The 23007-nt window shown below is 35.6% G+C and overlaps 1 long non-coding RNA gene across 1 annotated transcript; it reads left to right on the top strand.

The window, feature by feature from the left end:
- Positions 1-11966: 11966 nt before the first annotated feature.
- Positions 11967-17586, top strand: LOC137854563 (uncharacterized). The gene is made up of 2 exons (XR_011095233.1): positions 11967-12175; positions 12391-17586. It is a non-coding gene; the product is annotated as an uncharacterized lncRNA (long non-coding RNA).
- Positions 17587-23007: the final 5421 nt, after the last annotated feature.

Here is a 23007-nt window from a genome sequence, read left to right as displayed (position 1 = left end):
GGGCTGTAATGGACCTTAACATTAAAGATGTTTTTAAGATGTGTAAAGATGATTTAGTCCACCCACCCTGCCAAGGGAAGGGACACCTTCCACTAGATCAGCTTGCACAAAGCCCATCCAACCTGGCCTGGAATACATGCAGTAGCCCCATCTTTTTGGGCAACCCGTTCCAGTGCCTCACCACCCTCATAGTGAAGAATTTCTTCCTTATACCTAATTTAATTCCATCATTTTTCAGTTTAAAACCATTGCTCTTTGTCCTATCACTACATGTCCGTGTAAAAAGCACTTCCTTGACTTTCCTGTAGGTCCTCTTTAGGTACTGGCAGACTACAAAAAGTTCTCCCTGGAGCTTTCTCTTCCCTAGACTAAAAACCCAAGCTCTCTTCACAATAGAGGTGCTCCTCTCCTTGTGGTCATCTTCACGGTCCTCCCCTGGTCTTGCTCCAATAAGTCCATAACCTTCTTATGTTGGGGGTCCCAGATCTGAACACAGTACTCCAGGTGGAGTCTCACAAGAGCAGAGTAGAGGGGGAGAATCTTGCCCTACTAGCCAAAGGTCAGGTAAAGGTTTGATTCCAGGGTGAAGAATGGGAGCTGTCCTGGCCCTCTGCTTTAGAGTCAGTACTTTTTTCCACTGTAGAGGTATCCTGGGGGATGCAGGCAGGTAAGTCAGTCTGTGGGGACAGGAGATTCTCACAGATTAAATCAGCTGGAATGAGAGATGGAAGGTTAGTGAGAGATGTTAAGGAAGCTCACCTAAACTTCTCCCCAGTCTTTCCTTTTCATGTATTTTTTCTTTATTTCACTAATATATCACTCTCTTGATATAGAGAGTGTCTCTCTGTGTTTTCACACAGACCTCCTCATTACTCACAAAAAGAAAAAAAAAAAAAAAAAGCAAACATCCAAATCTCACTAATAATCTCACTAATACTTTTTGGCTTCCCTCTAAAACCCCTGGCCTTGCTTTGTCCCTTGGCCTCCCCCTCTTCTCTCTTCCACTCATGTCAATTCACAGACACTTCTGTGATAAGTGTTGTGGAAGTTGACAGAATTTGCTTTTATTTTAGGGCAATAAGGGTCTGACTTTATATTTCTGAAAAGCCCTGAGCTGACTACAGGGACAGTATTTAAACTTATAATTGCAAGCTACTTTATTTATTTATTTATTTATTTATTTATATTCTGCTTGGGATCATGCTAACTGTCTACAAGATAAACCGTGCTTTAAAAATAAATCAGGTTTGTGTACTGCATGATGTTCCTATCTACTTCTTTTTAAAAGCATAGAAAACTCAAACAGAAACAATAAATAAATAAATAAATACGAACAAACAAAACAAAACAAAAAGTCCAGCTCTTTCACAGTTGGACACTAACTGAGTTAGTTTTTTATTCTGTGTGCTCAGCATGCTATTTCCAAGAGCAGATTTGCAGAAGCACATACCTGCAGGTGAAATCACCTAAAATTGTGCTTTGAAAATACAAAGTCCTATGAAATGCTAAGTGTTCACAATGATCATGAACATGTGCCCTTTAATAATGCTCTTAAATAGTTCATGTGCTCTTAAATCAGGTGCTTCACATAAGTGGTTACTTTTGACAGTTTTAGCTTTTACATTTTTCGGTCTTATTTTCTAGAGGCTAAAACAAAGATCAGACTGAGTAATTATCAATGCTGTCAAACTCAAATAATTCTCTGAATTAAATCTCTGAAACACTAGGTTTATATTGGAGAAGACTAAGAAAAACCATGACGAGGGCAATATTTTAGTGTTCAAACACTAACACTATCTGGCTAAAACTGCCTTTTTTTTTTTTTTTTTTTCCTTCAGAAAGAGTAACTATTATTTCTCAATTCTAAGGCTCATCCTTTTTAAGAAATGCATGATGTTTTCCTCCCTGAGATCTGTGAATTCTTCCTAAAATTTCTTTGTTGAGATCTGCGTGGTGCAAACACCTGATATAGGAAATTAAAACTAAGTTGATTTAAGTTTAGAAAAATTATAAGAAATGGGAAAGGGTTGGACAGGCAACTGTCAGCTGTTCTTGTGCCACCTGCGTACTAATGGTATTATTAAGGATTATAAAATGTGTGCCTGTGAGCCTATAAACACACTATCCCTATTCGTTCTTTATATTTTGGCTGGAATCTTAGCAGAGGTGGAATATAGGCACTCACAAATGGCTTCATATGGGTGAAATCTACTCTAATGTAGAAGCATGGATTTTGAATCTTTGCTCCTGACAAACTGCTCAGCTGACTCCAGTGACCTTGTGTTAGATCAAATCCCAGGTTACATGCAGCACAAGTTCTCAGCAGATGGAGAGATGAACTCTTCATCCTCTAATTAGCACTACACATTTACTTGCTATGGTCTACGGATACCCCCAGCCCTGACGTTCTCATATTATGACAATCAACTTCCAGTCATTCGATCACAATCAGCACATATGAAGGTGGCTCTGGAATTTTTATTTATCTAATTTTCAAACTCACTTAACTGTGAGTTTCGTTTCTCAGAAACCTGCCATTTGATAACCAAGGTACGATATATAAGCTTTACCTGATATTAGAGAGATTTTAAAAGGGAGGATCTACACTACTATGTTCTATTTCTGGAAGAGATTTCTTTTCATGGATTAGGGTTGCCAGAAGTACATTAGGGACCACTAAAATTTTATGGCTTCGAAATTAAGTGTTAGTCAGCAGTTTTTCTAATCTTAACATCCATTCAAAACCAGATAATAAAACACAATATACTCAGAAAAAATATGAAAAAAACATGCCAACTCGAGGAACAAATTTTGGATAAATCTTAGCACCTGAACTACAATATTTTCAAGTAGATATATTGCTCATTTTCTGTTGATATGTGGAAGCTTGCAGAATTATTCCCAGTATTGTGAAATTGTTCCTGTCAACACTTAATTCTCAGTAAATCCATTGATACTGACAAAAGGGATGACATGTATATCTGTGATAAAATATAAAACTTGCTAGCTGTATGTAAAAAACATTTCTGATGTTTAGCACTATAAAGCTGTAAATGTAGCTAGAGTAAATTAACAAAATGGTCAGTTACAGTCATATCACTTAGGTCTTTCATTTGAAACAGCAACATTTTCAATAGGTGTGTTCTTCAATCAAAATATGTATACATATATATATTCATCGAAATCTAGTTCTGAATGTTGAACAAATTGTCTGACTAAGTATTTCATAAAACAACATCTGACCATCTACTTACTTTAAAAAGCATCCAGTATATAATACTGGATGAATTACAATAAATCAGAAATTGTTTTGAAAAGTACACAGTTAGGCCAGAAATTCTATAACACATATAATGCTCCCTGAATAGGAATTGTTAGCACTTAAACAGTTGTCTGAAAAAACAACAACAAAAAAACAAACAAACAAAAAATATGAAATAATAATAAATATATAAAATAATAAAAAAAATCAGTTGATGGAAAAATACTTTTTTCATGCACTGCTCTTTCATATTATCCATTGTTCCATGTGGCTTATATTGTAAACAGGATTTTAAATAAAGAAAGAGTACTATGACTATGCCTGATAACCTCTTTTTTTTTTTTTTTGTTACTCACAGACAACTTCACCATGGTTTAATGCACTGCAGCTTTGCAAAAGAGCTTCTGAATTAATTTAGAAACCCTGAAGGTAGCTGTGCTGTACTACTTTAAAAACATTTTTAAAGGTTGGTGTGGCTGTACTGTGGGCAGGAGTAAAGTATTATGGGAAAATTCCATTGGACTTTAGGTAGGAATTACTAAGTTTCCTACACGTACCTCTGTCACCCAGGAAAAAGAGTAGCTTAGATACTCCAGGTAAAGGAAGAGAAATAAGGCAGTGCTGTCCTTTTTGATTGGATTTAACCTCTCTTGTGCAGCATTCCCTCTGAGCTCAAGACAGATCTGTAAGCAAAATAATCACATTCATGGGGCATTGTGTTTGAACTAAGTGAGTTTAAACCAGAATGCCTTGTTGACCTATATTCACCTGACTTAAACACATGTAGTTTATCCAGATGCCATAGATACTGCCTTTATGATATGATATGAACCTGATCATGTTTTTGGAGTTCTATCTCCCTTTATTTTAGAAACAAAACAATGCTATTTTGGACTTGGGGAAATTATAAAGATTGCTTTCTAGTGCTTCTATTAAGGAGATACTTTGCATGTCTTTATAGCAAACAATGTTGGCAGATGGTTAGAACCTAAAATTTTAAGACAGACTCATCACAGTGCCTGTCTTAGTAAGAAATTCTTTGTCTTGTTCCAAAGATAAATATGTCCCCCAGCTGTTGTTGCTCTTCCATCTTGGTAAAAACTGTTTTGTTTGTTTTTTTGTTTGTTTGTTTGTTTGTTTTTCTCCTAGAAATTACCAAATTTGAAGAAAAAAAAAAAAAAAAAAAGCAAGCTTACCTCAAAAAGGAGTTTGAGCTGCCCTGTGAAGCTGAATATTCTGAAGCATCTATTTTAAAAGCAGTTTTAATGTTTTATAATAAAAGCTTTATTTGAGATCATTTCCAGGTTGAAATATTAGCTAAAGAGCATGTGTGACTGATCCCCTTTTTAAAAATCTTTCAACATAAATATATTATGCTAACAGAACAAGGACAATATGTAGGAAAACTGATAAAATTGAGTCTGTCTTTTATGATCAAAAAAGCACAGTTTCAATATAAGGAGAAAAACAAACAAACAAACAAACTAACTAACTAACTAACTAACAGTTCTGTAAAAACTGGCTTCTCTAATGCTTTTCTGTATTTTTGTAATTTTTCCAAACTGTGTACAGAATTTTCTCTTCAAGAAAAATTCTAAAAGCCTCTTTGAAACCTGGTGAAATGTTAAATATTAGTCTTGTTAAAACTGCATTTTATTGGCTTTTTAGTGTCAATATATTAACAATTTCAGTTTGTAGCCATTGTTGATTGGACAGGAATTTATACCTTTGCTTTGATGGCAGTTTAGTATGGGTGAAAGAGTACATGACTCTCTTACTTATTTCTAGAGTTGTTGTAAAATGTGACCTTTCCTTTGACTGAGAAAATGTCCTCCAGCAAATTAAATATTTAAAACTGAATTTATATTGAAATTCAGTAAAGTATACACAAAATGTTTTGGAATAGTTATACTGAAAAATTAGTTACATTTGCATTTGAATATATATATATTTTTTTTCTTATTGTGAAAAAAATGCCATTGTTTCCTCTTCATTCTCTCTCTCTCTTATATTGTTATAATTTCTATTTTCCTTGTTCTTGTCTTGTTTCGGAATTCCATGATTCATTTTGAAAAACACAAAAGCTGTTTGTTTTGACTGACAGTGGCTTTTTGTTTTACAGTTGTGTATATTTTTGGACAGAGATGAATATGGCAGATGTATTGTTTTACAATATGTTTGTTTTCACTTTTTATAAAGATCTGCTGTGAGCTCAGAATATGCTACCACAATCAGAGACTTTTAACAGAAGCATAAGTAATATGTTAATAATGTCAAAAGATCTTTTTATTTCTCATCATATTCAGTCATCTCATCCTATGTACTACAGTGCAGGAAAAAAAAAAAAAAAAAAAAAGTGAGCCACTGTTCCAGGAAGCAGGTATCAACTGGATTCTGCGTGATCACATTGCCAGTGATTGCTAGTAAGAGACTGTCTTTGTAAGAGACATAGATATTCTTCTCCAACATATGCATCAACATTTTCTCATTATAATCTTTAACTTTCCTTCCTTCCTTCCTTCCTTCCTTCCTTCCTTCCTTCCTTCCTTCCTTCCTTCCTTCCTTCCTTCCTTCCTTCCTTCCTTCCTTCCTTCCTTCCTTCCTTCCTTTTCTCCCTCACTTCATCTTCTCTTTACTTTTCCTTCTCTCTCTGTCTTTGTCTCTGGAACAATGATAAGAAATTAGCAGACTTCAAGAACTCATTTGTGCACAGTGCTTACCATGGGGGCTACCAGATACATCAAGAAGTAAAGCTCATGTTAATGTGGTGTTATCCTTGATTTTTTTGTTCAAATCAAATAACTGAAGAATGAAGCAAGGGAAGTAGGCTAAAATGTAATAGCATTAATTGTAAGCTTACACACTTACAAATAAGCCTCTGTTTTATAACAGGAGGTGTTATTAATTGAAAATGACAAAGGAGCTGTGAGTGTACTAGTCAGAAAGATGATAACTCACTGATGTTATGCGGGCATGGAAGAAGACAGATTTTAAGAAGTATCAGAAGCACTAAAACATGTTGAGGGTAAATACTATTTGGGTCTGTAAATTGCCCAAATTGTAAAGATCAAAATTTACTCAATTCTTACAGGCATTAAAACAGTTAATCTACTTTCTTGTTTTCTATCACATCACGACATATGACTTATTTGGAAAGCCTGTGCAAATTTGCAATACCACATTCAAGGAAGATGACTTGGTTTAGGACAAATTCAAAAAAGCACTTCTAAATTGACCATATCACCAATTGATCATCCTACTTTAAAAATGTGATATGGTGTATGCTTTTTAGCAAACAATCAAGTCACTGTGGTATATTAAGTTCAAATTCATCATATGATCTATTGAGTGGATCATGAAAGCGCATCCTAAGAAAAAAATTAATGCTCAGCAGATTAAAACAAAGCTTTTCTTTAGTTTGATAACCAAGATGATGTTGAATACAAGGGAAAGGATGAATTCAGATTTTGGTTTCCATTATGTTATGAAAAAGTATCAAGATTTTAGATGAAATATATTTTGTCTTCAAACAAATAAGTTCTTAAAATTAATTTTAGTTAAATTTGACAATGAAACAGCATTTAATAGGGAAAAATATACCTATGATAAGATGAGAAACAAAGCTGGTGAAGGGACTAGGAAAAAAAACATACAAGAAGTTCCTTATGGGATGTTTGGTCTGACGAAAAGGAGGCTGAGGGAAGACCTCATTGCTCTTTATGACTACCTGAAAGGAGGTTGCAGCAGGAGTGATGATGGTCTTTTTTCTCAGGTGGCAGCTGATAGAACATGAAGCAATCGCCTCAAGTGTCATCAGAGGAGGTTTAGATTGGATGTCAGGAAGAATTTTGTCATGGAAAAGGTGATCAAGCTATCCAGGCTATCCAGGGAAGTGGTGGAGTCCCCATCCCTGGAGGTGTGAAGAGACATGTAGAAATGATGCTTAGGGACATGGTTTAGCAGTGAAATCCCAAAGCAATACATATTTTGTACATATTATAGATATATACAGACTAAATTATTTGTGATTGGCACTTGCTTTTCTTCAGCTCAGATGAAGGAGCAATTTTTCAGACAGTTTAGAGATGTGCCTCCTCTTAAATGGAATGATATTTTTGCAATATTGCATTGGTATTTCAGCAGCAGCTTAGAAGCAGATTTTTTTTTATTATTATTATTATTGTCATTATTATGTTTTTAATTCACTTATGAGGCTCATTGTCTTACAACAGCTGCAGGGACACCAACTAAAGATGCAGTCTCTGGAAAGGACCACTGCTATGGATGAAAAACTCTGAAGCAGCAGGAATAAGGGATGAAGCAACGTTGTCTCTACTATAAATCATATTACAGTTAACCATAGTTTCCTCTGGTGAACTCATGGTTTCTAACATCAGTTGTGGGATTTTGATTAAAACATTTTTTTTGTTTTGTTTTGTTTTGTTTTTGTTTTTCTTTCTTTCTTTTTTATTTTATTTTGTGTGGCTGTACAATAAAAAAAATAAAAATACTATTGGTAGGAAATATTCAGGATTTTGAGAAACATTCAGTATCTGATATTCATCATGCTTATTTTATGGTAATTGCAACACAATTACACTAATCACAAGTGAAGTCACAGTTCTTATCAAAGACCGAGATTTCTAGCTGTTTTGTTAGTCCTCACACTCTGGACATGGTATTTTCAGTTGCTTTGATTCATAATATATTTTAATATATTTTCAGTATTTTTGAAAGAATCAAATTCAGAGGAAATATCCAAGATATTAAAATCCCTGTTAAAATCTATATGAAAACCTGTAATAAAAACCTTCATTTTAGTACAATAATTGTTATTGATTTACTGACAGACTCAGCATTTGCTCATCTCTTAGTCAATATTTAAGGTCTTAAACAAATAAACCTACTGATCTCAAGAACTGACAAAGTTCTGAAAATGATACAGGTTTCTGTTGAGAGTAAGAGGTTTGGATAGCTGATGCTGGAAGAACTGTGGTTAGTGCTTTTACAAATGGAACTTTGTAAAAGTTCCATTTGTAAATCCGTGTGATCCGAAATCAGTTTCATTTACCTGAACAAGCTTGAGAACAAGCTTGAACATTTACTTGAACAAGCCTTAGACTTTTTTTTCTGAGCTTTAATACTTGGGATGTGACTTGCAGATACAAGGTTGACAGTGGATGGGTGAGGGCTAGTGCTATGCTAGTTTTATCCCTCAGTCTTGTGCTGCAGCCACTCACTGCCTACCTTGTTGTCTCAGTTCTCCAGCTGCAGAAGCATCAGTACTACATCCTTTTCTGATTTTTGGCATATTTAGATTTTCAGATGTGTCTCCTACTCTTTTTTTTTTCCTTTTTTTTTTTTTTTTATGGCAAATTAAGGGCTCATTTCTTAAACATCTTTTGCTTGAAGCTGAGAAGACAGGATATTTGAGGGAAGTGAAAAGCCATCCACCAAAGGGAGTCATGTAAGTAAGATTCATGTGATGGTCATGTGATAGCCCAAAGGCAAAATCAGGTTTAAGAGGTGGTTTACTCCACTCTTACAAAGTCTACACATGGATCTTGCGTTCAAATCTGCCAGCAGCCTGCAGCAGGCAAGCTCTTCTATTTAAAATATGCATTCTTTTAAAGTCCAAAATTGCTCTTTATGGTTCTGTTTTGGTTTTTGATTTTAAACGGGATGAAGAGCAGTGCTTCATGATTGAGTAGTCAGTTTTTCCTTGTCTTATGCCTCTATTTTGAGTAAGCGTTGGAAAGAAAAGGAGCGACGTAGGTGGGGACTGGGAATGCAGGTTGGTGCACATTAAAGGAAAGCAGAGATGAATAACTTTCACTTGTTCTATGCAACTTGTTCTTTTCTGTTCAGCAGCAAACTGTGGGCATATTTTAAATCAGTTAATAAGATAGCTGTGCTTTATCAAGGAGGTGCAGTGAAAGTAAAGAGAAAAGTGGAGTGGGACAGCAGTTTTAGCAAGGGCAAGTAACTGAGAGAGGTGCAGACAGTTGATTCTCAAGACCTGAGTGATTAGCATGAGCACTGAAGAGTTAATGACTCCTTTGTGAAAACTTTAATTTTTAGCATAGCATGTCCTGAAGCAGAGACAATACCATATGAATAAACCCCATAGGAAATCTTCATTAATAATCTATCAAGCTTGTAAGATTTTCCTCTGTGCATGTGCATGCCTCTGTGTGTTTTTTCAGAGCTTGCTGCCTCTGGAAATTATCAGTGAGTGTAATTAAACATCACAGTGCTATCACCGGAACCCACAGACTCCCTGGTACCATTTATTTTCATGACTCTTCTTCTTGCCCCCAGTCTTTTGTTCATTTAGAAAACATTGACAGGATAGTGGAGGAAAAATATTTGTGTCTTCTGGCTATCTCTGGAATTTATTACATCCCCCTACAGCAGTTCTGAAGGAGCCTTTTGTCAAGTGCTTGACTTTTGAATATCATGCAGCGTAATGCTGTGTATAGCACTAGGAAGGCAAAGACTGTGCCATGAAACTGGACTTTATAAGGAAATGCCAGCATTGAGGGTTAGCATCCTAAGTGCTCCAGATGTATAATAACTAGAATAAGTCCATCATTGAGAAAGGTTATTATAAAAGTAACACTGACTCACTCAAATTTTCTGTAGAAAATTTTGGCTTGTATTGTGAACAAGCCTGACCATCATTAACCTCTTTCAGAGAGTGAGTACTAAAGCTAGAGACTGCATTTCTTAGAAACATGAGGTGGATTGCTTGCATGTTGTTTTTTTGTTTGTTTGTTTGTTTTTATTTTTAATTTGTCTGTTTGTTAGGTTACTTTAAAATTCAACTATTAACATTTATTGATGAATATCACCTAGTAACAGTATAACAGTTACAGAAGGAAAACTAGGACATCACCCAGGTATTGCATAGCATATTAATAATCTTAAATACTTCAGAGAGGAACGTTGCCAAATAATCTTTCTGTTGCCATGTGTGAGAAAGGGCATTTTCTGATTGGAAGAGCACTTCACTGCAGATCTGAACCCTTCCCTGCAAACTCCAGCTGCAAAATGTAGTATCTGTCTTTCTTTGGGGCACAGCCAATTCTGTTAGCAGTGGATGAGAAAAAAGGTGCCCCTGTGGGTAGCTTATGCTATTATAGTAGTCCACTTCAGAGTGCATTATAACAGAGAATGTTCTTCATATACTTCAGAGAATGTTGCTAATTGTATTCCGAGACAGGACAGAGAAAAGAAAGCCTGACTGTGACCTGTACCTATTGAGGCAATTCCGGTTAGTGGGTCATTACTCTGCACTGTAAGTAAAGGGACTGTGTAGTCTCTATACAAAACATGAGGTGAAGCAAGCAGTATTGTTTCTAGGATATTGTATTTGGCAGATGACATGGATGTAAAACAGAAATAATAGAAGACCTGAGTACAGGTATAGATATAAAGCTCAGTGTGATTCATTCTGGTTATTTTTTGGGGGTTATGAAACATACTATGGCTGTCTACAACACTGAATACTGAACTGAGGGTAAGCAGGTCATCTGTTACTCTAAGGGAACATTTTTATCTCTTCAAACTCCCATCTTTTTACTGTGGCATTTCCTGCACACTGTTTTTGTTGCATTCCTCCTTTATTGTCCCCACTTTCCATGCTCCTTAGGGACATGTTGTGTGTGGAACTAGTTATGATGGCTGTAATCTCTAAAGTCTTTGAGTTTTGCAATAGACTCTGGTATCATGAAAGACATCCTTTCACTGGCCTCCTGCCATGCCTTCCAAGGAAGCACAAAGGTGAGAAAGGTTAGTACTTCAGTACGGATAATAGCTAATGTGTGTGAAAGGAATTGAAGGTTTTGTGCCTCAGCACAATGCTTATGTCCTTACTGTGCTAGAGTGGCAGTGTTTGTGCATTCTAATATCCCAAGAGCCTGCAGCAGGCAAGCTTCTCTATTTTATTTATAAATCCTTTCTGAATTCAAGATAGCTGAAATCACAGGATTTGCTTCCTGGAGTTTGAATAATTTGAAGTTGCCCCACAATCACATTTGTCAGTGTCCTCATTTGCTTGCTGCTTTATCTTTACAGCACAATCTATTTCTTTATCTGTTTGAAGAATGAAATATTATCCCTGACATTACCTAGCTTTATTCAGGAGTTCTAATTATGCTGGTTTCTTCAGTCGAGTCAGCCAAAAAGCTGAGACCTTGCCAGAATGCATATGGGCAGATCGCCTTTTTCATAATATGCATTTCCTGAGGTATCCTTGGATTCCTTGAGTCAAGATAATTAGTGCTTTTTATCAACCAAATCCCCATTCTGTTTTGTGGTTCAGAAAAAGAACTAAAAATATTCTATTTGTTTTACTGTTTACAGAGCTGATATTTAACTGTTTCTATTTGGCTGCATTTTATTGTCACATTTGTGACATGCAGTTAGTTGTGCCTTTAATAGAACTTTGAATATGGGAATGTTATTGAAGCGTTCATTAAAATGTTTGTTTCTAGGGACAGAATCTGCCAACTCTACATGACTATGAATCTCTGTAATTCTTCTTTCTTTGGCAAACCCAATTCCACTCTCTCAAAGTAAGCAGAGGTAATGTCTCAGAATGAGGCCAAAGGTTGCTAAAAATTATCAGCAATAAGTTCTTGACCTTTTCTTTCTGCTTCTGGGATAACCTTTGTCATCCACAACCATGAACCTAGATTTTTGACATGCCAGTTTTTAACTTTGTTGTTTCCTTTTTTTTTTTTTTTCTAGGAAGAATCCATATGAAGGAAAGAGTTTTGAATTAATAGAAGACTTCAGTTAAGCTTACCTCCATTGGGAGCTAAATCCTCTACACCAAAGATAAAAGGTCAGCTCTTTGTACAGCAAGGGTTGGGTGAACCTGTATCCTCTACCCACATCATATTACAGGTATTAATACTTTATTGAATGTTCATGCTCTCTGTAGGTGTCCTCAGTTTACAGTGGTTAGTTGGCTCACTTGAAGGCTAATTCCAATGCCTTTGTCAGATTTCTTATATTGCTGAAATTCAAGGGGGAAACATCTCCCATCTGAAATTCAAAGGGTGGAAAAATTTTCCAGTTTTCTGTTTTGGAATAAAACCTTCTTGAAAAATGTTTTTCAGAGGTCCTTTATTGCAGTGATTCCTGATCTAAGAGAGGAAAGGAAAGAATCAAAGTGGAATCAAAGATCTCAAGACCTAGAGAAGTAGAAACTACTGCACAGTGGCAGACTCCTTGTCCTATCTCTATTGAAGTCTGTAATTCTTTCTCTCAGCCAACACTCCTCTCTTCAAGGAGCTCTGCCTGATTAGCCCAAGATCTTGTGGTCCTCAGAGGGAATTGTTTTCATATTTCCTTTCTATGCTGGATGTTTTCCATGAAGTGTTAGCCCTTCTGTATCCTGACCGTGTTGTCATCTCTCCAGTTTCTTTTTCCAATTTATTTCTGAGTTAGCACGGAATGGTTGTATCAGTATCTGTCTGTGGTGGCTGTCTTGTATTTCCTGGCAGAGTTCATTACAAGTGTGATGCCACCTACAGTGTCATGGTTTAACAGTGGTACTGATTGCTTGTGCACTCTAGCAGGCAGTTTTGCCTCAAAAGCCGAAGGCTTTCAAGGAATATTTTTTTTTTCCTTGTCATGTTTGGATAAAGTGTTGTAGTTGTGGGAGAACACCTAAAGGAAATCCCTTCATGGCATTTATGTTTGCTCAGTGGAAATACAAAGTGAGATGACTTCAGCATTGCAGTTTTTCATCTTACAAAAGATGCCATCCAAAAATCATGTTTATTAAGCATTGTGTTACATTGTTACATATGGATCACTGTTAAGATCCTAATAAGGATTCTTAAATTCCTGTACCCTTGCAGCAGAACTATTATTGAAAAAAGAAAACACAAATTCTTCCTGGAATCATCTCTCTGTACTGCTCTTAAAAGTAGATGATATCTTCTCTAATTTACTTTGTACTCCTAAAAACAACTAACAAAAAGAATTTTAGCTTCTGTTGAGCTTCCAAAGTTCCATCTTTTTACATCTTAAGTCCAATATTTCCCATGCAGATAATGAAATGACAGGAGTATTTTCACTTCTTAGATTTATAGTGTCATTAAAATTACTTTGTCTGTACCTTCTGGAATTTGAGGAAAGAAAATAAGTCTTTTTATAAAGACCTTCTTTGAAGGTTCAAAACCTGAGAAAGCACAGCCTTATTTTTTAAGGTTATTGTCAGTGTCTGTTTAGGAAGGCACGATGGAAGACTTGTTCAACTATATGCTTAAGCTGTGAAAGACTTTTTTTCCCATTCTACAAGGTTACCCTCTCCTTCTGCCTATATACAATGCATATTTTATCAAAACTTTTTATTTATTTATTTATTTATTAAACTTAAAGTCTCCTAAAAATTTGGAATTGGAAGACATTCAGTGAAGCTTTTAACATATTACTTCCAGAGGTGCCAGCTAGTAGGCCTTTCCCAGGGTTATGACAAATTAACCTTCTCTGACGTTATCTATTCTTTCTGTTTCCATCCACAACTCTGCATCAATTCCTTGTGTCTACTGTGGTCCAGCTCTGTTCTTCCTTTGCACTTTCTGTGGCAGCAGTGACAGGTCAGGTATAGCTCTTTGAGTTTCAGGGCAAGATATAGATAATCAATCAGCAATCTAATAATGATTGTCATGGCTTTTCACATGTTGTGAGTCCTTATACTCTCTTCCCAACACATAAGTTCTTGTCTCACAGATGAGGGCGATGATACATCCACTCATTGAGTGTATGTCATCTACATTCACCAGATACTCTACTGTGGATATCACCATGGACCTGCAGTGCTCAGGACTCCAGTATGGTCTTCCATTTCAGTGGAAAGGAGAAACCCATGGAGCACCTTTCTTTAAAAAAGGTTGAGAAAAATTATAAGTCAGTCCAACATGATTGCTGTCCTGTTCACAGAGTATCTGGAAGATTATTCCAAGGTGCTATGTGGTGTCTTTGAAAAACTTTTTTCACTAGCTGATATCCTGCTGATTTACCAGCCTCCTGTCATGAAAGTACATTGGCTAAACCATGTAACCAGTGTTGTCGTTCTCATAAGAATGATATTTAAAAATAGTTATTCACCCTTTGGAGATCGTTTCTTTATTTTCTACAGTTTTGTTGTTCTATGTTAATGAAATCAAGCAGTTCCATCTCCATGAAAAAAAATCATCTTTGGCTGAGACTATTTGTTACTTGCAAAGTTGATTCTCCACACATCCGGTTGCCATACAGTTATTTTCTTACTGCTAAACTCTTTCTGGCAAATGGTTAAAGATTTAACTAAAAATAGTGAAGAAATACAGGGTTTCTATATTGACCAAGATAACTTTGTGTTTTTTTCCTTGAAGAGGTCACACAAAAGTAGAAAACTGCCATTGAAACTCAGAAAAATCTCATATTTTATGTGAATATGAATTATGTCAATGAAGAACTAATTAGAACTGAGAGAACACAGGGCAGTGAGTAAATCAAAGATAAATTTGTACATCATTTATTGTCAGATGAGTTCTTTCTCTTTGGGGTTGCTCTTCCAAAGGCTTCCCACGTGCAACAAAATGCACAGATGCCTGTGAATGTGTTTTATGAGTCTTTATTTTCATCATTTCTGGCTGTGGGTTTTCTCTCTGCCAGCAGCCTCTGGCTCTCTCTTTCCCTGGCTTTCTTCTGGCTGCCTGTCTGTCCATGGGAAGCTGTTTGCTCTTGGCATGCTCTGTTTCAGGATAGGCAAACTCTTACACTTTGCCCATGAGGATTGACTTGTTTCAAAGCACAGCTACCAGCACAGGCTTCCTCCTTGCTGTACAGTTTCTGCCTTGAAGAAGACAGAATACAGGACAAAGCAAACGATGAACAAATTAACTAAATGCCATCCATGACAAATCCTGAAGACTCTATCAACTTGATGTACATGGGTTAAAAAAAAAAAAAAGTGTTATGAGTTGCATTACATGGCAGACCGAGACATACCTTATTTTGAAACAGTATCAATCTGGAGAAATATTACATGCATTCCTACCTGCACTGAATGATTGTACAGAAAAAAAAAAGAACAAAACAACCCCCCTGCAAAAAGAAAAATAACAAGCAATTTTCCACTGTGTTGTTACAGCAACTTAAAAACACGTAAGTGTAAAAATATCTATTTGTTACTTATTAAGTAGATAATTTGCTTCTTGAGCTATCAAATGTGAATTAATTTTAAGGATTTTTAAAGCTGTAATCCTCAAGCCATTTAGGTTATACTGCACTGTTCTCAGGCTATCCTTGTTCTGAAAAACAAAAACAAAAACAAAAAAAAGATTCTTCTGCTGCTCACCCATTCAGAGTAATTGGCATCTAAGAGGTTGCTGATAAATCTGAAAGCATGTGTTCATTATAAGATCTTCCTAGCTGACACCATCCAACATAAAATGGGTTTCTATTCTAAAGGGAAATGCAAGGTAGATTGTGTGAGGTTGTTTTTCTCTCTATTTTTCAATGTTTGTTATTGATTTGAATGTGAAAAGAAGCTGTGAATATTTTGAAAATAGTAAATCCTCATCAAAATAGATATTGACAAAATTCTTCAGAAAGCAAACAACTAAAATTCTGAAGATTCAGGCTAGTGTTGTGTCAAAGGTTTAGAGCAAACTAGCTAATGATTTTTCCAAGCCATTGAAGATTTATTAGTGCTTTTTTTTTTTTTTTTTTTAAATTAAGTAATAGCTTGTTAGAGATACACTAAAGCACTGAAACTTTGAGCAACTAATCATACTGACTGCTGAGTTGTATATGCTTGACAACTACCATTCAGTAAATACAGCTTGAAGTTAAATTATATGTTTTGAAAAACAGTGTTTCTTTTCAGGATTTTTTTAATCCGTGAAACCCTCTCTCAGGAAATATCACTGATGCTAAGAGTTTACTAGATATCAAAAATGATTAAGCATTTATGTGGATTGAGAGAACATCCATATTCTCCTTACTCTGGACTAGGATTATTGTTATTATTATTAGGGATGTGATATTTGATCTTCTAGTTAAATCACTGAGAATGATATATTCTCAGGATGATATATGCTTAAGATATGTTTAAGAGAATAAACTAGCCACCAAATTTATGGGCCAGAGGAAAAAAAAATGTAGTTATTTTGCAGATGTTTACTGTAGGATTTCTTGTGACTTCCTGAAAATAATCAACCACTACTCAAGTTTAGGAGATGTTGAATTAGCATTATCTATGAAGTTACTTTGAACATATTCAGGTTTTTCTTACGTGTAGCATGTGAACTTCCTTTTACTTTTTTTTTCTTCTTTATGATTTGCTCAAATATTGTGTTTTCCAAATTCTAAGTATTCATGCTGATATTGCTTACTTTTACATTTTACATATACATTTACAAAATGTCTGAAATATTTGCTAATTATATCTCTTCTGATTTTAGACTCATTCTCCCTATTACTCAGACAATTCATGGTTTTTGTTTTGTTTTGTTTCATTCTGCTTTTCTTTCACTGCTGTAGAAAAGCATTTTATTCAGTCATTAGTTTCGAAAGGATTGAAATCATTTAACAGAAGAGGAAAAATGAAACTGAACATCCTTATTTTTTTCCCCAAAATAATGATATATCTTCTTCTTTTCCCATTGTGTTCTCATGCAGCATCCTTGCATTGACAACGGTAACAATACTTGTTAGTACACAATGTTCCTGTAAGCTTATTATGGTTAATAAGCTGCAGTTTTATGTTTAACACAGAGTGTTTGTATATCTCCTGTGGATTATTTGAGCCTCTTCTTTCACATGCAGAAAGAATGGAGGACATCTGCCTATTTTTCTGATAGATAAAATGTATTTTGCAGTTATCTCTCACAGAATCTCTTCAAAACTGCTGTTTATAAAGCTTTTTTATTATTATTTTTTTATATACAGTACGAAAATGGAAACTTGGGAATTGCAGTGATTCTAGTTCAATTTCCCCCAAAAAGTGAGTTTGAATACTGGGCTTTAGTGCTGAAATTGGAGAGAAGAATCCAAAGCAAAACAGATCTCTTGTATTGGCTTTTTAGCTTGTGTTTTCAAACTGTCATTTTGCCTTGTCTTCTGTGTTCTTTGTAGAACATAAGTGAGGCCTTTCTGCCATGGATACCATGGAGAAGGGTTTATTGATGCTTTTCTCCCACTACAAGAATGAGGAGGTGCCTAATGGCATTCTGGAAACAAGATTATAAGCTTTTAAAAAAGAATGTATTTAGACACACAAGTAACTGTAGTATCACAGGATGCTGCAGAATGGGGGGGGGGGAAGAATTCTCAGTATTAGACATGTTTTTAATAATACAGTTACTGATGAACATTTAAAGGTGGGCCTGAATAAGCCTTCTGGTTCAGGAAGTCCCTAAGCTACTGAAGTATTTATCATATTTATCATTATGAGGATAGCTCTATACTTATGTCTGTTTTTTGGTTCATCTCTGTCTTCTACTAGCTATACTCAAAAGCAGGAGACTGGATGTATGGGCCTTTGGATTAACAGTTGCTAGACCATGTTTTGAAACTTTCATGTTGACCTTCTTTTTGGTCTTCTTCCTTTATCAACACATCCCATGTTCCTGGTTATTCTTTCTCTAAATGCAGTCTATGATTGTAAGTGGAAAATAGTACAGAACAGAATTTTTTTGTTTGGTATCAGTAATCAGGTGCTTCTAAATTGGAAAACCCCACGTACTTGGGAGTATATCATCACTATTTGCATTCATTAAAGGACTTTCTGTTGCTTTCATGTACCTACAGATCTATGTTGCATCACACTGTTCAAACAGCTTCTGAATCTGCTAGTGAAAAAATGCTGTCTATCAAAAATGAATGTATTCTCCTTTTTGCAGAAATTGTGCTCCTTCTATTTTTATGCCCTTGTAATATTACATTTGTAGTTCATTCAACAATTGTTGATCTTCCATATTTACAGTATTTTGAGGTATGTGGAATTATTTATTTCAATTTATTACCATGTATCAAATAATCATAAAGAGTTGTGTTTTTTTTGTTGTTGTTGTTGTTGTTTTGTTTTCAGAAGGCTAAGTATCCTATATGTTTACTACAGGTTACTCTCATGTTAAAACAGTAAAATAATGATACTGACACATAAAAGGCTGATCGAGGCCTAGGGTGAGACTAAGATCTTCTGAGTGAGAATAAGATCTTCAAATATGGAATGCAGCCACTGAATTTATATTCAGTAACTACAGTACATGTTTTTTTTTTCTTTTTTTTTTTTTAAAAAAAAAAGGAGTCAAATTACAAATTTGATTAAAATAATGCAAGGAATGTACCAGAGTGATAGATATTGTTATTTAAATGGCATGTTCCATAAAGAAGCTGTGATGGAAAGACTAGGAAAAGAGAATGGTTTTGGAAAGTAGTTTAAAAATATAGATTGGTCAACTAATCATATACCTATACCATATGCTTCCCAGGGTAGTGGTCATGGAACCAAGCCTGCTGGACTTCAAGAAGCGTTTTGAAAAATTTCTTAGACGTGGTTTAATTTTTAAGTAATTCTGTTTGCAGCCAAGAGTTAGACCCAATGACCCTTGTGGGTCCCTTCCAGCTTGCTATATTCTCTTCTTTTCTACTCTGTTCTGTGGTGTCATGACTACTCCACATGAAGTAGAAATTTAAAGCAGTAATTTGTATGCTTCATAATGTGTTGATGGACAAAGTTAACCCACATTTCAAGCAGCATTTAATCATTGTGGAATTATAAGATGAATAGTTGAACAATTGAAGTGAGGTTCTGAATAGCCACCAAATAAATCTGTGTTATAAGCCCCCATGAAAATTAGGTTTCTTTACTAAAGCTACCACAGAAACAAAGTGATTGTACAACAGGATCAACATGGATTTGATGGTCTGACTTAAAATTAGGTATTTAAATTCAGATTCTTTTTCCAATTGTGTGAAATCACTATGTAATCAATCTGTAGTGACACATTTATCCTAATTGCACTTCTTGAGAGGTTTCCCACCAAATATCCTGTCTACCTTGATCTCAACAGGTCCATAAAATTGCTGACACATGCAGAGCACCCTGCAAAAAATCCATGTCCCAGTTATCACACAAGGAATTTTTTCCACACAGTTTGATTACAGCTAGACCTAGCAACAGCTCTGGGGCAATGTGGTACAAACAGACCCATTCCCTTATACTTGGTCTTGAAATGGCTGAAGTGCTGCCCTGAGGAAAAGCTCTAATGCTTTGTATGAAGGGAGTTCACTCAGAGGGGGTGGCCAAAGGGATGTGGGCTGGTGGAGGCCTCTACTTCCCTGTCTGCTGCCCACCTTTCAGAAGCCACTGGTGTTACTGGGCTGACCTGCACAAACAAAGCTGCTGAACAGGAAACGCTTGACATGCGTCCTTGACCTGCCTTCCCTAGCTGTGTGAACTGGGATCCTGCAAAGTAAGGTGCCCCAAAAGAGCCTGCTGAACCTCTCAGATAGAGACTGGAGGGTGAGTTCTCTCTTTGTGGCATTGGAAGAAAGAATCATCTCTAGCACAACCTGGCACTGTGTTTTGCTCTACAGATTGAAAGAGGCATAAACATGGGTACCTCCTCATCAGCTCACAACAGGGCATGACCAATGTCAGTGCTCAATGGAAGCTAATTTCATGCCAGATGGAGAGGTGAAAGTGTTGGATTTAGCTTCCCAGACAGGCTCTTGACTTCATTATCACAGCTGCTTAACAAAGCATCCTACCAGACAAGATATGTGAATCTAGCATCACTCCTTGGTCTTTCTTGAGCCATATGGCAACACCTGTGTATAAAAAGAATATAAATGTAGGAGGAAAAGACATAGGCTGATTTTAATAATATCTCCAACTTTTAGTTGAAATGCAAATCAAAGGGAGCCAGAAATACAGGAACTGAATGAACAGAAAGTGATCAGTGATGCATGTAAATGTCAGCTTGTCTTTGTCTGCTGCTCTATGAAGTTGTGTTTGTGCAGTGTGAGAACAAAAAAAAAAAAAAGGATCTACATACATTTCCACATACAGTAGATTTGTAAACCGGATTTTTCTTGAATATCTCTAGGTGATTTTCATAGGGTTCAAGAAGATGAATTGAGCCAAGAGCGGAGTCTCTCACCTGTCTTCTATCCATCTGGTATTCAGTAAATTGGTAATATCTGCTTAAGAGAGATGAAGGAAAAAATTGAAGAAACGTTGTCTTCCTCACTTTTCATATGCACTGCACTGCTGAGATCAGGATATACGTTGGAAAAGGCCCACTCAAAACCATGCTTGCAGGATCTCCTGCAGTAAGTGACTTAAAAATGAGTCAGTCCTGCAGCTGCAGGAGATGTGGTTTCTAAATGACTTGAGTGTACAATCATATTTTGTATTAAAGAAAGAAGTGTCTCCTCGTTAATGAGACAACCTGCTTTTTAGGCCTGTTGGTATCTTTCCTAAGACTGTTTTTAAAATGTCACTTAAGATTGACCTCTCATTAAACTCACATTTTACTTGAAGATGTAGTTCAATACAGGCAGATTACTGCCTCTGCAGTAGTAAATACTGCAGGAAATTTGTATTGCATCTCAAATCTTTATTTCCTAGGTTCCACTCCTGTGTAGAATAATTTGATTCATTTCTGCAATGCATCAGATTAAATTCTGACAGGAATTATCTGAAGATATTCCCAGTACTGTCTTTCCCTCAACTCTCTCATGAAAGACTGTATTTTTCTCCTGAAAATTCTCAGCTCTATAGTCCCTGAAACAGTTGCCCTACAGATACAGTTTTAAGTATGATTTGATAATCTGACTAATGGAAAAAAAAAAAAAAAAAAAAAAAAAAAAAAAAAAAAAGCAAAAGTTATCTCCAACAACAAATTAAAGCTTTCTCTATGAGTGTTTGTAAGTTAACTTCCATTCAAGGTTACATTCAGTGCACAGTCACCATTGCCTGATTTTTCTTCTGTGAACTGGGGAAAAGGAAAAAATGTGTTTTTGTTTTTTTTCAAATTTGTTTTGAAGTTGACCTAAAGAGCAAAAGGGCAGTCTCAAGGGACCTGTGGCAGCAGCTTCTCGAAGTACTCAGATGAAAGTCAATATCAGTGCTGAACTTGGAACTGGAAAGGTAAAGTTTGAAGCTGAAATCTTGTACAAGAGGAAGCCAAAGTTTAAACTTGCATGAGTTTAAATTTGGAGGAGGACTGTTCTGAGTCCTAGTAAGTGTATGAACAGTTTGTTAAGATTTGAGGGTAAGCACAGAAGACTGAAAACATAATGACTTTAGGGATTTTTAATCCAGCTTTATGAGTTGTTTTTTTTTTTTTTTTTCATAAAAGAAATTTTAAAATAGCACCCATTAGTCTTTCTAAATACAAAATTTACTGAGGAGATCTATTCTGTGTGAAGAAAAACATTCTAATGTTCACTTTGTATTTATGTATCTGTCTGTCTATGCATGCATAGCTCTCATTAGAAAGATGAGAAAATATTAATACATCTAGATTGCAATTTGTCAGTCAAAGCATTTTAATTATATCATCACTAACAGGATATTTATGGAATGAAAAGATCAGAAGTGGAAAACCTAAAGCAGAAAAATGTATTTTACATTAGTAAGAACACCTTTTGTTACTAGTGTTACATCTTGTGTTCTCATCTTCCATTTTACTTTATATATCACCTGTCTCATGAATGCCCATGTAGGAAGGTTAGTGGTAGGAGGAAGACCATTGTCACAGGGGAACCTCTGGAAGAAAGACAGTTAGAACAAGCCACTTGCTACCACTGATATACCTTTTCTGTTGGCAAGGAAATCTCCCCTTCCTCGTATAAAGTTATTGAATGTACATTAGTAGCATGCTATATAGACAAATTATTAACAGTTAAGCATTTTATAAGTATAATTTGGTGAACTTTAGTTTTATAAACATTGATTAGCCACTTATCAAAACCCTTCCTTGAATTTATTTGTACAAATATGTCAATCTGAATAAAATTCTATCCTTGTCTGAGAAAAGCACAAATTAATTGATAGCTCACCTCTGTCTTCTTTAATTTCATATGCATGAAAAATGTGTGGGAAATGTTATTGAGCTTTTATTTAAAATCAACTTCAGTTTTCATCTACTGTAGGAACCCTTTCTCAGGGGCCATGCTGACCATTGTATAGGTTTGTGTAAAACAGTCTCTAATTGACAATCCATCATTATTCTCAAACAGGGCATGTCATGGAACTGTTTCTCATTTCTCTTTTTTTTTGAAACTTTTCTCACCATATGATTTTCATTCCTTGCTTGACTAAATGTATTCATTTTCTTCAAATATGTGTATATATATTCAGCAAAAATCAATTGTGAAAGTCAGAGATTAATTGCAATTTTGCTACAAATTCATCAGATATTTTTTTGTTGTGGGGATTCTTTTAACTACAAAATAAATATTTCATTTCAACTTTTTTTTTTTTTTCCATTTTCCTTTTAGCACTGACCAAAATTCTGCATAAAACCTGTTTCAGTTCAGGACAAGCCACTCTTTCCTCTGTTGTAAAACCACCATACTGAAGTATTCTGTATTCCCTCAACTCTGTTCACAAACTCCAACAGTTTTCACTTCACTTTTCAGCTTCACTTCATCACTTCATACATTTGAAGACCAACAGGGATTATTAGATCACTTAGTCTGAGCTAAAAATAACACCAGCAGTA

This window comes from Anas acuta, chromosome 3, assembly GCF_963932015.1.
Source record: "Anas acuta chromosome 3, bAnaAcu1.1, whole genome shotgun sequence".
Lineage (NCBI taxonomy): Eukaryota > Metazoa > Chordata > Aves > Anseriformes > Anatidae > Anas > Anas acuta.
This window is presented reverse-complemented; position numbering and strand designations above follow the sequence as displayed.